The 14835-nt window shown below is 46.5% G+C and overlaps 1 protein-coding gene across 1 annotated transcript in view; it reads left to right on the top strand.

Annotated features, from left to right (window-relative positions):
• Positions 1-4572: 4572 nt before the first annotated feature.
• The window catches only part of ESR2 (estrogen receptor 2), a 70989-nt gene continuing 60726 nt past the window's right edge, over positions 4573-14835 (top strand). Inside the window, exon 1 of the mRNA XM_027065895.2 lies at positions 4573-4856. The gene's annotated coding sequence lies outside the window, so the exon portion shown is untranslated. The remainder of the gene's footprint in view (positions 4857-14835) is intronic.

Raw genomic sequence — 14835 nt, 5'->3', positions numbered from 1 at the left:
GTCTCTCTAAGGCTCTGTTTCCCCATCTGTAAAGCAGGGACAGCCAAAGGGAACTTATGAGGACTAAATTCAATAAAAATGAGCCAACCTTGGGCAAGCCTGCCTACTGCAGTGTTTGGGTGGGAAAGGTGCATACACGTTAGGTTCCTTTTGATTTCCACAAAAGACGTGATCCTAGAGAGCTCTACCCAAATCCAGTTTTCAAATATCCAATTTTATCTGACAAACCCTGATTCATAAGCAGCTGCAATAACCTGACGGGCGCGTCGCATTAGTAATCCCACCTTTCCAATTCATCACCTCCAAGTGAGGGTGTCATTGTAGGTGCCACATTCTTTCCCTTCTCTCTTAATAATTCCATAAGTTTAGGGGTACATCCCTCAAGTCCTCTTACAACACGCCAATATATGCTCACACATCATGAAGAAAGAGGCTGACCCTATCATACTCCGGAGCAGTCAAGAGCATCTGGGGACCTAAGTCCTCCCACTTGACCTCAGGCTAAGAAGAGAAAGAGAGCGACAGTCCAAAGCTGTCCCGGAGCCCGCAACGCTTTGTAGGAACCCTCCCCTCCACATCTGTTTTTGCTTTCTTGCCTTCAACAAGGTTTTCGTTGTTTGTTTTGCATCTTAATAGTTTCTCTACTACAGGAAATCTCTCGCCTTTTCCTCTGATTTTTCCAGGTTGAAGCCGTCAGCAGGTACTTGTTGAAGGCTGGGTTGATCTAGGCGTGTGTTGAATGCTGTGGGTGCTGTGCTGCGGTGGGGGTGGCTAGAGAGCCAAGACGCGCACTGCACAATCACGGCGGCGGAGACAGAGCGCACAGGCAGGAGGGACCCTGGGGGGCAGGCAGCCTGAATGTTCCGCTGGGCTGTCTCCGCCTCCACTTTACTCAGCCTCTCGGTTTTGGGCTGGGTACGACTTCACTAGACGGAAAGGGGGCAGGATGAAAAGAAGAGGAAGGGGGCACCTGGGTGGCTCATCTGGTTAGGTGTCGGACTCTTGATCTCGGCTCAGGTCACGATCTCATGGTTCGTGAGTTTGAGCCCCGCGTCGGGCTCTGCGCCGGCAGTGGGGAACCTGCTTGGGATTCTCGCTCTCCCTCTCTCTCTGCCCCTCCCCCGCTTGCCCTTGCACCTTTCTCTCTCAAAATAAATAAATAAATATTAAAAAAAAAAAAAAGATGAGGAAGGTGCACCCCGATGGAGAGGCTTTCTTTCCTCCTGTAGCAAAATGTCCCGGTCGAATGCCAACCTCCTGTGCTTTCCTAGGTGACACTTAGCTCATCTTGGAAGCTCATCTCCTTAGTGTAATCATAAATGCTAGTAAATTAATATCACCCATCATATATATAGCATGATTGAATTTCAACAATTCAATGCTGTAACCCCAAAGGATGACTGAACGGTGATGACTTTAGTCCCTGTTATAGAATATTTTGGGAAGAGGAAATACATGTCATACCATGTAGGTGCTTCCTTGGGGAGGTCATGAGTGAGGTACAAATCAGATGAGGAATCTCCTTTCTTTTTTTTTTTTAATTAAAAAAATTTTTAATGTTTTTATTATTTATTTTTGAGACAGAGACAGAGCATGAGCAGGGGAGGGGCAGAGAGAGAGGGAGACACAGAATCTGAAGCAGGCTCCAGGCTCTGAGCCATCAGCCCAGAGCCCGACGCGGGCCTCGAACTCACAGACTGCGAGATCGTGACCTGAGCTGAAGTCAGATGCTTAACTGACTGAGCCACCCAGGTGCCCCATCTTTTTTTTTTAATTTTAAAAGTTTTATTTTAGAGAGAGAGAGAGAGAGCATGAGCAGGGGAAAGAGGCAGAGGGGGAGAGAGAGAGAGAGGGAGAGAGGGGCTCAATCTCATGACCCTGGGATTGTGACAGGAGCTGAAATCAATAGTCGACGGTCAACTGACTGAGCCACCCAGGCATCTGATGTGGGGGTCTTCTGAATGGAGGCATGGTCCTTAATACTAGATTTCAGGGTGCTTTTCAGTCTAACCATTGGTATTAACTGAATCCCTTCTTAGTTTTGGTCGTGTGTTAGGAATAGTCAGAATAATTATCTTCCCTCTCGTTGCGTTAAACTAGGCAAAGTTTCCATCCCTAAGGTACCATTATCTTTCTCAATCCACAGGATGAATCAGAAGGAAATGTACTCACTCCCATTCATTCTTTTTGCTTAATATTTCCTGCAGTGAGGGTTCCTTGCGTAACAAAACGCTTCTGTGGGTGTTTGAGGGTCTTTAAAAAGAGAACATGCTGTTCCCATGAGTGGAATGCCTTCTGAAGGAAGCATCGCAGCAAACACAGAGCTCTAGTTCTGGGGTGAGCTGATGCTTAACTCTCCGGTGGCAGGAGGCTTTGAGGCAGGGCTTGTGTGTGGGAGCTGTTGTGCCCCGACATTCAAGCCATCTTCATTTCTGATTGATTGCAGTCATGGCATGCAAGAAAGCAGTCTTGGGCTCTTGCCTGGGTTCAACTCTTTCTCGGCCACGGGCTGGCCATTTTCTCAACTGTCAAACGGAGATACTTAATGATAGAATTTCCCTCATAGCCCTGTTGTATATAACTTTTTGTTAATGTTTATTTACTTTTGAGAGAGAGAGAGAGCTGGGGAAGGGACAGAGAGAGGGAGACACAATATCTGAAGCAGGCTCCAGGCTCTGAGCTGTCTGCACGGAGCCCAACGTGGGGCTCGAACCCATGAACCATGAGATCATGACCTGAGCTGAAGTTGGACGCTTAACCGACTGAACCACCCAGGCGCCCCGTTCATAGCCCTGTTGCGTATAAAATGAGCTAACATGTAGGCAAGCAGGGCATGGCTGAATGCCTAGTAAGTGATAGCTGTCAACGAAAGCATTAATGCCACTTGCTCCTTTCTTACCACGTGTGGCTTTAGGTAGCCGAGGTAAGCTCTGCAAGCCTCAGTTTCCACATCTGACGAGGAACTAGTGGATAGAACTGCCATGCGGAGTAAATGGGATGCTATGCAAGCACTTAGCGCACTCTCTGGCACCGTGTAGTTACCCGACAGGCGTCAGTTTTCTTCACCCTCACATTATTTTTGTCTGCCTGTCGGCTCATCCCTGAAATTCCCTCATAGTAATCTCCCTTCCAGAGGAAGGTATCTTGTTCACAAGTAAGTACTTCCAAATGGGAGTGATTTTTTTTGAAACCATCACTTAAAATTCTCTCCTGAAGGCGGCAAGGAGGAAGGAGCCTATGGGTGCTGGGGACGTGCAGGGACACCCAGGAGAGGGGACGAGGAAAGCTGGGATTGGTCGAGATCAGCATGCGTCCCCTACAGTCCTACACCATGAATCCGGTCAGTTCCGCGTCCTCCTGTTCAAAGGAACTTCTCTACCTCGGGGAGCGGGAAACCTGGCCTTCCAACTTGAGAGGATCCAGGAGTCTTCGCTTTCATGAAAACTGAAGGGGGTGGCAGAGTAAAGATTTTTCATCACCATTGTTATCAAGTAGGTGGCTTCCCGTGTTTGGAGTCTGCCTTCGCCACCTGTGGCCCTCACTCTCATAAATGCAGAGCACAGTAAAGTCTGTCTAGGCTGTTTTTGGCTAAACCCCTCAGCGCTTGAGCCTGGCGTGGTAAGTCTCCCTCCCGATCCCCTTTCGGTCTTTTTCTGTCAGGGATCTGGAGTCACAGCCCGATCAAGAACCATGTCCCTCGTGTCACGCGTCCGGATAGTCTGATGATTAATCAGACACAAATGTGGCCCTGGGGTCTCAGCATGGCCTATGGGACACCCGTAACTTGCCATTCGACTTTCGCCAGCAGTGGCTGCCCTAAAGCCAGGTGCTTCTTAATGACTATCCTGAGATCCCAGTCCTCGCACTGTGTGCCACCGCAGGGTAGGTGAGGAGACCTTGGGGACCCTGCGGACCGGGGACCTGGAGCTGCCACCAGGGGGCGCGCGCCTGCGGAGAACCCGACGGAGGTGCTGCAGAGGGAGGAGGGGCGCAGCCGCCGCGGAGGCACAGATTTCCCCCCAGGTGCTTCTTCGCAGTAGGTGAGTTTGAGGAAGCCTCCTGGGATCTTTGCTCCAAAGCGAAAGGTCTTCCCAGCGAGCCGCTGAGAACCCACTCCCACCCCTCCCCCCCCCAGCCCGCGCCCGCGTGGCGTGGCCTCTCCAGCGGCGCGTGGGTGAGGGTCTAGGGACGTGAGCCGCAAAGTGTGGTCCCCAGCCGGGCAGCATCAGTTGCAGCCGCACCCTGAACCTAGTTAGAAGTGCACGTTCTCAGGCCCCACCCCCCAGACTCCCTAAATCCAAGACGGGGGGGAAGGGCGCCAGGGGTGCTTTGCTCCCCCTGAGGGTGACTGTGAAGCGCTCGAGGGTGGCAGGCCTTTCCCTGGGGCTTCTCCCTACGTCCAGGTGAGTGTGGATGGCCGGGCAGGGGAGTCCGCGTCCTCCCGAGATTTCCTGGCAGCCGGCTGGGTGGTCACGTGGGCTCTTGGTCTTTCTTCCCCACCTCCTCCCCCCGGGTCTTTAAAAGGAAGGAGAGGCGCCTCGTTAAGTCGTCTGTGATCTTTGCAGTGTCTCTGGCTACTGGACCTGTTGAAACCCACTTCGCGTCCCTGCTGCTAGGCAGCTGGACGCGCCGAGGCTGCGAGAACCGCCGCTGGAAACTTGCGGGGTGGAGAGGGACCACCCTGGGCTGCGACAGGCGCCCCGTCTGCGGCGATCGAGGGCTGGGCTGCGCGAGGTGGGCTCTCTCTCCGCAGCTGGTGGCCGAGCGCCAGGTGCGAGCCAGGTGCTGGAGCCGCTACTCTGGGAAAAGCACGTGTCCGCATTTTAGGGACCGCTAGGCCGGTGTTTCCCTGTAAGGTAAGTGTCCCTTGGCTCATAGTGTGATTTGTCTGCTTTTCTGTTTGAAATCCCGGGATGGGAAACCAGTAATATTGAGAACAAAAGACCAACTCCCCCCGCCCCGCCCCCACCCCCAAACCACTTGTCTTGAAAATTATAGGAAACAAATTTCATGCTCTGATAAGTATTTTCATTCAAGACGCGGACAAGTTCATTTACTTCATTAGTCTGTGCTTGTAAACTCCGGCTTCATGCGTGCCTATTAAAAGGAAAAACTCTGGGACAGTGGACCGTGGATCAAGCAGATGACCAGTGTTTTAAATGTATTAACTGGCATTCCTCAGTGATAACAAAAACAGATTTGCTTCTGTCCCGGACAAACTGAGCAGGATTAAGATCTGGTCTGTTGTGTTTGCAGAAGACGAACACAGCTGCTGCTCTCACCCCTTTGTATTACGGTTTGTGTCTCATTCATACTGGAAGCATGAACTTTAGTGGAGGGAATGGTATTTGTGGGAAAAACAAAACTTCGGGTTTGAGTGGATTTCTATTTAGGAAAACCAGGTTGACTCAATTTTACTAGCTTTTTAAAAAGCAACTTTGTGCTTTGGTGTGGTACACGGCACTTTGGAGGAAAGGGTTTTGCCTTGGTTGTTAGATTTTTAGCCTCACATGGACATTCCATTGGGAATTTTTACTTTTAAGTTTCTGAACTCACAGTGGCTGTTGTCCTTCGTGTGTGGGGAAAGATGTTTGTTACTTAAGTGAACATGTGAAATCAAAGGTTTGTGCTGTATTGTCACAAGTCTGTGTGCTGTGACTATGACACTTATTTTTTGACTTTTATTTTTTTTTTCTGCAGAAAAATCTATATTTCTGTATATATTCAGGAAGAGGGAAAATGTAAGGGCCTGTTCAACAATAGGTGTTAAGGCATAATTTCAGGATCCATATGACATCCAAGCATTTTTTTTTTCTGTTGAATTACTGAAACATTTTCATTTCAAAAGTAGCCAGTGTCCTGTAACACTTACGACTTATCTCTGAAATCAATTAAAAACACATTTCATAGTGGTTCCGAGGGACTCGAATGAATCTAATGACTAATATTCCTCAATTTATAATATGGAAAAGGTAAAATTTAGTAGTAAATTCAATGCTTAAAAATATAATTAGCACTTATAGATATTGTTATGTCCATTTTTAAGGCACTGCAGTTTTCTATACATCCAGCTAATGATGCCAAATACATCTTGTGATCATTTTAGTTCACGTTTGAGTCATTTTGTAGAATACCTATAAAATATAATAATTCTATAAAATACTGAAGGCTGAACTTCAATCATTTATGGGTAAGTTTTTTAGTAATTACATCTGGAACACTTGAGAACTGTATACTTCATGATTCATTGCCTAGCACATGGATTTAGACATAATAGCCTTTTAAAAAAAAGGCAGGCTCTTGGCCCTGTAATTTACATACAGTAAAATCTAGCCTCTTTAGGTGTATCACTCTGGGAATTCTGACAGTTGAACATTTATATAATCGCTTCTACAATCAGGACCTAGAACAGTGCCATCACTCCCCAAAAGGCCCCCTTTGTGCCTTCATACTTCACCCTCTCCACCCATCCCCAATGCCTGGAAATCACTGAGCTGTTCTCTGATTTTACCATTCTGCTCTTTGGTATGTTCTTACCTAGAAATAATGATCTTCCTTTGCTTTTCAAAAAAGAACCTCAGCCCCCCCCCCCCCCCCCCCCCGCTTTTGGTTGGGATGAGTCAGGTTGTGGATTGTGTACTTTTGTTTTAGTCCTATATACTTTGGAATAAATTGAGGCAACAAGAAGCAATTTTGCAAATAGGGCTACATGTTAACTTCCCATTAGACTAGTAGATTTCATTCTTAGCACATTTGGATTCTGTTGCGGGATAAGCTTTGGTAATGTACGTCATTAATTATCCCAGATGAATTACACAGTTATTTACAAAACATTGGTTATTTAGGTAATATTGATAGAATGTATTGCATTTTTATAATCTGGGCAATTAAAAACACTTTTATTGTACTTGTAATCTCAAGTTACAAGAAAGTTACCTGAAATTACACATTATTAAATGGTGAGGAACAAAACAGTGGTTGAAAATGGCAGTTTGGAGACATTTAAAATATAAGACAGAAAAAAAAATATAAGACAGAGTGATTGTGACTTAAGTTAGAATACATTCCTTTCTTCTTTTTTTTTAAGTTTATTTATTTATTTATTTTGAGAGAGACTGCAAGTGGGGGTCAGGCAGAGAGAGAGAATTCCAAGCAGGCTCCACACCACCAGTGCAGAGCCTGACCCAAGGCCAGACCCCACGAACCGAACTGTGAGATCATGACCTGAGCCAAAGTCAGACATTCAACTGACTGAGCCACCCAGGCTCCCCCAGATACTCTCCTTAATAGGCTATGAGGTCGGTGCCCAATTTATGTGTAGATGTCAGAGTTTTTTCATTTCTGTGCTCATGCTTTGAAATTTAGATTCTCTTGCAGGACGTAGATGCAAAATCTTTTGTAAGCTAGTATTCTTTACGGCTTAATATGCTATTCAGTGAACAGTCAGGAGCCATATCCTAAGAGTGGTACGTCTTCCCTGACAGTTGGAATTGGAAGGGGCAGAGACTTGCCGAAGACCGTGAAGACTGATGGGGTCCCCCTCCCTGCCCCGCCTTAGCGTGTGATGACTTTGCGGCTGAGGCTCAGTCCTCTTCCCCATTCAAGCCCTCAAACTTCTGTTTGCCAGCCAGCTCAGTAAGGACCAGTGGGCTACTAGGGGAGTTAGGTTTTTCTCATTTCAGAAGATATGTGTACACATTCCTAAGAGTTGCGTGTGTGGGCGCTTGGTAGTTCAGTTGGTCGAACATCCGACTCTTGATCTCGGCTCAGGTCTTGATCTCAGGGTTGTGAGTTCAAGCCCTGCATCGTTAGGCTCCGTGCTAGGCATGGAACCTACTTAAAAAAAAAAAACAAAAAAAACAGTTGCATGTGAATCGGTTATTAATGATCAGTTCCATGGTGATTTTGGAGTGTTTTCTCCTTTCCAGTGAATACTAAGTTGATTGAGAGCTGTGTTTTGCTGTGGAAAATTTAAGGCCAAAGACTGGTAGACAGCCACAGACACACATGAGGGATGCTTGACAGTTAAATATTTTGTACCTTTTCCCCCAAATTCCTTCTGGTGTCTGCTTTGTGAATGTGCATCTATGACACATAATGCATGCATTTGTGACGTATGTTGCATGGGGCACACACACGAGGGGTGCTTGAACTGAATGCTTGGGGAAGTGTGGCAGACAGGCTTGAGAACACAGCACGAGGAGAATGTGGCATTGGGTGCTCCACAGGGTGCTAGCAGCCTACCAGCGGCCCAGCTGTTTGGACTGGTGTGACGGATTGTTAAGCAGAAGTTACCAAAGTACAACGAGGAGGCAGAAGTCTTCAGGGCGGTCAGAAGAGCCTTTTGCCTCGCCTACAAGTTCTGCCACCCACTATTGGCGTGCCCAGGGGCATGTAATAGACTGACGTCGGTTTCCTGGACTGTGATAATCCCTCACAGGACGCTGTCACACACACATCATTTCACTTCGTCCAAGTGCTGTGAAAAAACGCAGCCCACAGCAGGTGCCCGTTTCTGCTGAAGAAGCCGCGGAGGCTCAGGGAGTTGACGTGATTTGAGTGTCATCACCTGGCTTTCAGCAGAGTCAGGACTTGGACCCTGTGTGCTTCTCTGTCCACCGGGCCGGAATATACGTAATAACAGGCCCGGTGGCACCTGCCTTCTTATTGTTGAGCTAGATTTGATAGGTGCTTTGATAAGATCATTCTACTCTTAGTGGAGTGCCTTTCTACCATTTTCTAGGGCTTTTTTTTTTTTCTTTTTTAAATATCTCCCAAGGAATCACTGTTCATATTTGGAATTTTTTTTTTAATGTTTATTTATTTCTGAGACAGAGAGAGACAGAGCATGAGTGGGGGAGGGGCAGAGAGAGAGGGGGACACAGAATCTGAAGCAGGCTCCAGGCTCTGAGCTATCAGCACAGAGCCTGACGCGGGGCTTGAACTCACAGACTGTGAGATCGTGACCTGAGCTGAAGCCGGACGCTCAACCGACTGAGCCACCCAGGCGCCCCCATATTTGGAATTTTAAAAACTTTTTTTCTGTTTAAGTTCTATAATGTGTTCCTGAGCCAGTGTGTTAGAACGCTGTGTACCATCACGTGTGCAAAACGCTCTCCTGCTGAACACAGATGTGACCCGGAAGGGCTCACCACCGGTGTGTGAGCTGGAGGAGTGGGGCTGAGAAGCCTCTGCACAGAAGACCGGGGCTGTTCATCATGAGGGCCATGGGCCAACTCTTTGCTGTGGCGACTAATGAAAGAAAATTGACACGCAAAGGAATGTTTAATTCTTAGAATCAGGATGTCCGGGAACATGTTCTTTGGTTGGCCAGGTGAAGTTCGGTGCCTGCCAGGCCCAGCAATTAAGCTGTTGAGAGACTGTTTCTCCCTGTGGTACCTGGCATTGTGCTCGCTGAGTCAAAGCGTGCTTGTTCAGAGGAAAGTGTTGGGAAACTCCCACCCTACAATGAGATTCTTTCCCTCACCCATTTTGTCTCCCCAGTTTCTTTTTTAAATTTTTTTTTCAACGTTTTTATTTATTTTTGGGACAGAGAGAGACAGAGCATGAACGGGGGAAGGGCAGAGAGAGAGGGAGACACAGAATCGGAAACAGGCTCCAGGCTCTGAGCCATCAGCCCAGAGCCTGACGCGGGGCTCGAACTCACGGACCGCGAGATCGTGACGTGGCTGAAGTCGGACGCTTAACCGACTGCGCCACCCAGGCGCCCCTGTCTCCCCAGTTTCAATAGGACCTGCTCACATAACCGGTACAGGTCTGCTCATGCACTTTTCTAGACGTCCAGTGAAGACGTCTGCTACTTGTTTGCTGTCCATCAGGCCTCTTGCTATGATTTAGGTTCATCACCCCTTGTGTCTTTGCTTCAGAGGAGAAACCCTTTGCGTCGGCTACCAAGTTCCTAATGATCTGAGGTCCCATGTCACATGACTCTGGATGCATCCAAAGGATATCCAACCAAAAGGCAACATGGTCTTTCAATCACTATCCAGCAACCAGCGCTCTCACGTGAATCACTGTGCGAGGCATGTGTGGAAACTCTGGAGAAATTGATTGGTATAAGTATGTGAAATCCGTTTTCCTAAGCAAAGTCACCATGGCACCTGATTGATCGCCTGGATGAATCCTGGCATTTGCCATTTGGCGGTGTGTCTGACAGGTCATTTCAGCATTTCTGGGCTGAGAATGAACATTTCAGCTGTAGGTGAAACTGAGTAATGAGGTTGATTCTGTGCTCCCGAGAGCTGTCATATTCATTTTAGATTGTGTGTTCACTTTCCACCTGGATAACAGCAAGTGTTATTTCAAGTTTATGAATTTCTGTGCTGCTGTTCGTCACTTTGTATCAGTAGGAGCTTTGTGTTTGTAAGAGGCCTAAGGAAGGTAAAAGATTGCAGTGGTTTTCTGATAGGTGGCTGTGTTGGCTTTGCTGAATTCCTTATGCTAAGACGCTGAGTACCTTTCTTTGGGGCAATATAAAGTTGAGACAGCGTGAAATCCAGTAAAACCTTGATTGACCAAAACGTTGAGAATGTTTTTTTGTTTAAACCATTCAATTGATTTTATTATTAATTGTGTATTAACTTGAAGTCTTGCTCAAATTGTTACTCTAACATTCACTGCTGCCCTGCTTCATAATTTCCTGCATGCAATGTGTATACTCACCACAGTGACCACACTAACTTTTGGATATACTTTTATTTATTAAATTGGGTAGGTCATACACACACACACACACACACACACATGTTCCCCATATGTGAAGTTCCCCAACCTACTCCTCCTCCAGCCCCTGGCAACTACCATTCTCCTTTCTGTCTCTTATGGATTCGACTACTCAGTACTGCATATAAGTGGAATCATACGGTATCTGTCCTTCTGTGTCTGGCTTATTTCACTTAGCACAATGTCCTCAAGGTTCATTCATATTGTCTCGTGTGTCAGAATTTCCTTCCTTTTTAAGGTGGAATAATATTCCATTGTGTTTATGCACTACATTGTGTGTGTGTGTGTGTGTGTGTATGTATATAGTCAAGAAATGCAAAATGTATTACCTCCAGGTTACATTTTACTATACATAAATACAATTTGTTAAGCATGCTACCTTCAGTATTTTCCTCTCCGTTGTTATAATGTGTACTGTTTAAGTTATGTTGTTAAAGTACTTTAAATGTTTTTTGATTAAACATCTGGATGCACAAGATATGCTGAGATCACATGGCAAAAACAATGTGCTAAAATGCAGTCACCAAGGTACAATATAAGAAACATAAAGTACAGAGAGCGAGCACATGTGTAGGTGGATTGAAATAGGAGAGGTGTTTTCAGGACAGATTGAGGGATAGATGGCTCATCACAATACTGATGGTCATGGAATTGCCATCTAAACATTACCAGTGAGCTAATTACCAATGCCTGTGTTTCTTCTAGATTCAACCACTTGCTCTAACCTAGGTTATTTCTGTGGACCTGTAAATGTTCTCAAGCATCTCTGTTTAAAACCGTTTTTGATTGGGGCACCTGGGCGGCTCCGTCGGTTAAGCATCGACTTTGGCTCAGATCATGATCTCATGGCTGGCGAGTTCAAGCCCTGCATTGGGCTCTGTGCTGACAGCTCAGAGCCTGGAGCCTGCTTTGGATTCTGTCTCCCTCCCTCTGCCCCTCCCCGACTTGTGCGCACGCTCTCTCTCTCTCTCCACCCCCCAAATATAAATAAACATTAAAAAAAAAATTAAACCCTTTCTTGATTAACAAAATGTGGTGCATAAACACAATGGAATATTATTCCACCTTAAAAAGGAAGGAAATTCTGACACACGAGACAATATGAATGAACCTTGAGGACATTGTGCTAAGTGAAATAAGCCAGACACAGGAGGACAGATACCGTATGATTCCACTTATATGCAGTACTGAGTAGTCAAATCCATAAGAGACGGAAAGTAGAATGGTGGTTGCCAGGGGCTGGGGGAGGAGTAGGTTGGGGAACTCTTGTTTAACAGGTGGGGAGTCTTAGTTGTGCAAGATGGAAAGAGTTCTGGAGATGCACAGTGCTGTGAACATATTTAACACTACTGAACTGTGCATTTAAAAGAGGTTAACATTGGGGCACCTGGGTGGCTCAGTCAGTTAAGTGTCTGACTTCAGCTCAGGTCATGATCTCACAGCTCGTGGGTTCGAGCCCAGTGTCGGGCTCTGTGCTGACAGCTCAGAGCCTGAAGCTTGCTTCAGATTCTGTGTCTCCCTCTCTCTCTGCCCCTCCCCTGCTCATGCTCTCTCTCTCTCAAAAATAAACAAACATTAAAAAAATAAGAGTGGCTGGGGCTCCTGGGTGGCTCAGTCGGTTAAGCGGCCGACTCCAGCTAAGGTCATGATCTCGCGGTCCGTGAGTTCGAGCCCCGCGTCGGGCTCTGTGCTGACAGCTTGGAGCCTGGAGCCTGTTTCAGATTCTGTGTCTCCCTCTCTCTGACCCTCCCCTGTTCATGCTCTGTCTCTCCCTGTCTCAAAAATAAATAAAACGTTAAAAAAAAATTAAAAAAAAATAAGGGTGGTTAACATATCATAAGCTTGATGTGTGATTCACCACCACTTAAAAAAAAAAAGTTTGGAAACTGCTAGTTTTGACAATAGTTACTATTATATGGTTTATCCTGCATATTTTCTGTTAGGAATCAGGGATTGTATGTGTTGATTAGGAATCTAAGTAATGGACGTATGAAATTCTGTCATTAACACATGCATGTTGATTTTTTGTGTGAAATGTATATAAAACATATATATATGTATAGGTATATATATATGTATAGGTAAATAAACTTTTTGGACACTATATTCTTCTCCAGTTACCATTCCCTCTCCTGTCTTTCATGGTCAGTCAATGTCGATTTTAAGTTGTAGCACGTTTGTGCTCATGCCTTAGCATCTCGCCTGGTCTTTCCTGCCTCCTTTACCTGGCACGATAGCCCTCTGCAGTCAGAGTGCGTGTGTCGGGACTCCTCGAGCTCTCTCCTGTCTCAGCACGGTACCATGCCTACGAACGGTGCTCCCATCTCTGGCTGACACCCCTGAGTGCCTGAAATCTTACATTTCCTCGTAGTCTTTCATAATAACAAATATTTATTGAGTTGTAGTGGAAGGTGAATAAAAATAGTGTGTGCCTTCAAGGAGCTTGAGTTCTAATCCTACTTCTGCCATTTACAAGGATGATTCAGTGCTGTTCTAATAAGGAGGATTACATTTGCAAGTAATTATAGAGGAGCTAAGAGTGAAAAAAGTGCTAAGGTATGAAATGCCAGCCACTCCACGATGCATTTTGCATATTTCTTACGGACACGGCAGGTCTTCTGTAGGAAAACAGCAGATTAGGGTGGGATGGTGGGTTGGGGCAGCGGCATGGATTGCCTTGGATGTTGGAAGACTGTGACTGATTACACAGGCTGGTGGGAAGCAGAGGGCTGATCAGAGCTGGGTTTCAAGAATGTTAATCTGGCAGCTGTATGGACCTGGAGAAGGAGCTCACTGGAGACCAGGAGTGGTAAGGAGTCTATTACAGATGCACAGATAAGAAGTAATGAGAGCTTGCTCAGATGGTGGCAAAGACAGACCACGAGGAAAAGGCACTGGGAGGAAAAAAAAAAAAAGTCTGCCTTGGTGATTAAAGATAATTGGATGCAGGGGAGAAGTCAAAGCTAACTGTACTGGGCTTTGTCATTAACACAAATAGGAAATTAGGAGTGGTTTGGGGGAGGAAAATGATTAATTTTACCTTGGATATTGTATTAACTATCTAGGGCTGTAGAATTTAGCAGCTTAACTGACAAACATAATATCACACACATTTTCTGAGAGTCAGGAGTCCAGGAGTAGCTTAGCTGGATGGTTCTTGCTTAGCTCCTCTTAGGAGGTTGGAGTCAAGATGCTGGCCAGGGCTACAGTTCCTCTGAAGGCTTGCCTGGGGCTGGCAGGTTAGTTTCCAAAATATCTCACTCACAGAGCCATTGGCTGGAGGCTGTGGTTCCTTGCTGGCCATTGGCAGGGGGCCTCCATGATACTGCTTGAGTGTCCTCACACTATGGCGGCTAATTTCCCCTGGAATGAGTGATCCAAGGGAGCCAGCCAGGAAGAGACCTCAGTGCTTTTTATGACCTAGTCATGGAAGCTACATATCATCCCTTCTGCCATAATTTATTCATTAAAAACGAGTCATTGGGGTGCCTGGGTGGCTTGGTCACTTAAGCCTCTGGCTCTTGGTTTCCTCTCGGGTCACGATCTCTCAGTTCATGGGTTCGAGCCCCACATCGAGCTCCGTGCCGGCAGTGCAGAGCCTGCTTGGGATTCTCTCTCCCCCCCACCCCCGCCCCTCTCTGCCCCTCTCCCACTCACACTGTCTCTGTCTCTCTCAAGTAAATAAACTTTAAAAAAAAGAGTACAAATCTAGCACATACTCAAGGGGAGGTTAGACTCCACCTTTTGAAGGGAGGAATGTTGAAGAATTTGTGGACATGTTTTTTTTTTTTTTAATTTTTTTTTTCAACGTTTATTTATTTTTGGGACAGAGAGAGACAGAGCATGAACGGGGGAGGGGCAGAGAGAGAGGGAGACACAGAATCTGAAACAGGCTCCAGGCTCTGAGCCATCAGCCCAGAGCCTGACGCGGGGCTCGAACTCACGGACCGTGAGATCGTGACGTGGCTGAAGTCGGACGCTTAACCGACTGCGCCACCCAGGCGCCCCATGTGGACATGTTTTAAAACCACCATACGTATATTGTTTTGAGGACAAATGAAATGGGCATTCAAGTGAAAAGGTCAGGAGAAA

Source organism: Acinonyx jubatus, chromosome B3, assembly GCF_027475565.1.
Source record: "Acinonyx jubatus isolate Ajub_Pintada_27869175 chromosome B3, VMU_Ajub_asm_v1.0, whole genome shotgun sequence".
In the NCBI taxonomy this organism is placed as follows: Eukaryota; Metazoa; Chordata; class Mammalia; order Carnivora; family Felidae; genus Acinonyx; species Acinonyx jubatus.
The sequence above is the reverse complement of the archived record's forward strand: the minus strand, read 5'-3'. Positions and strand labels throughout refer to the sequence as shown.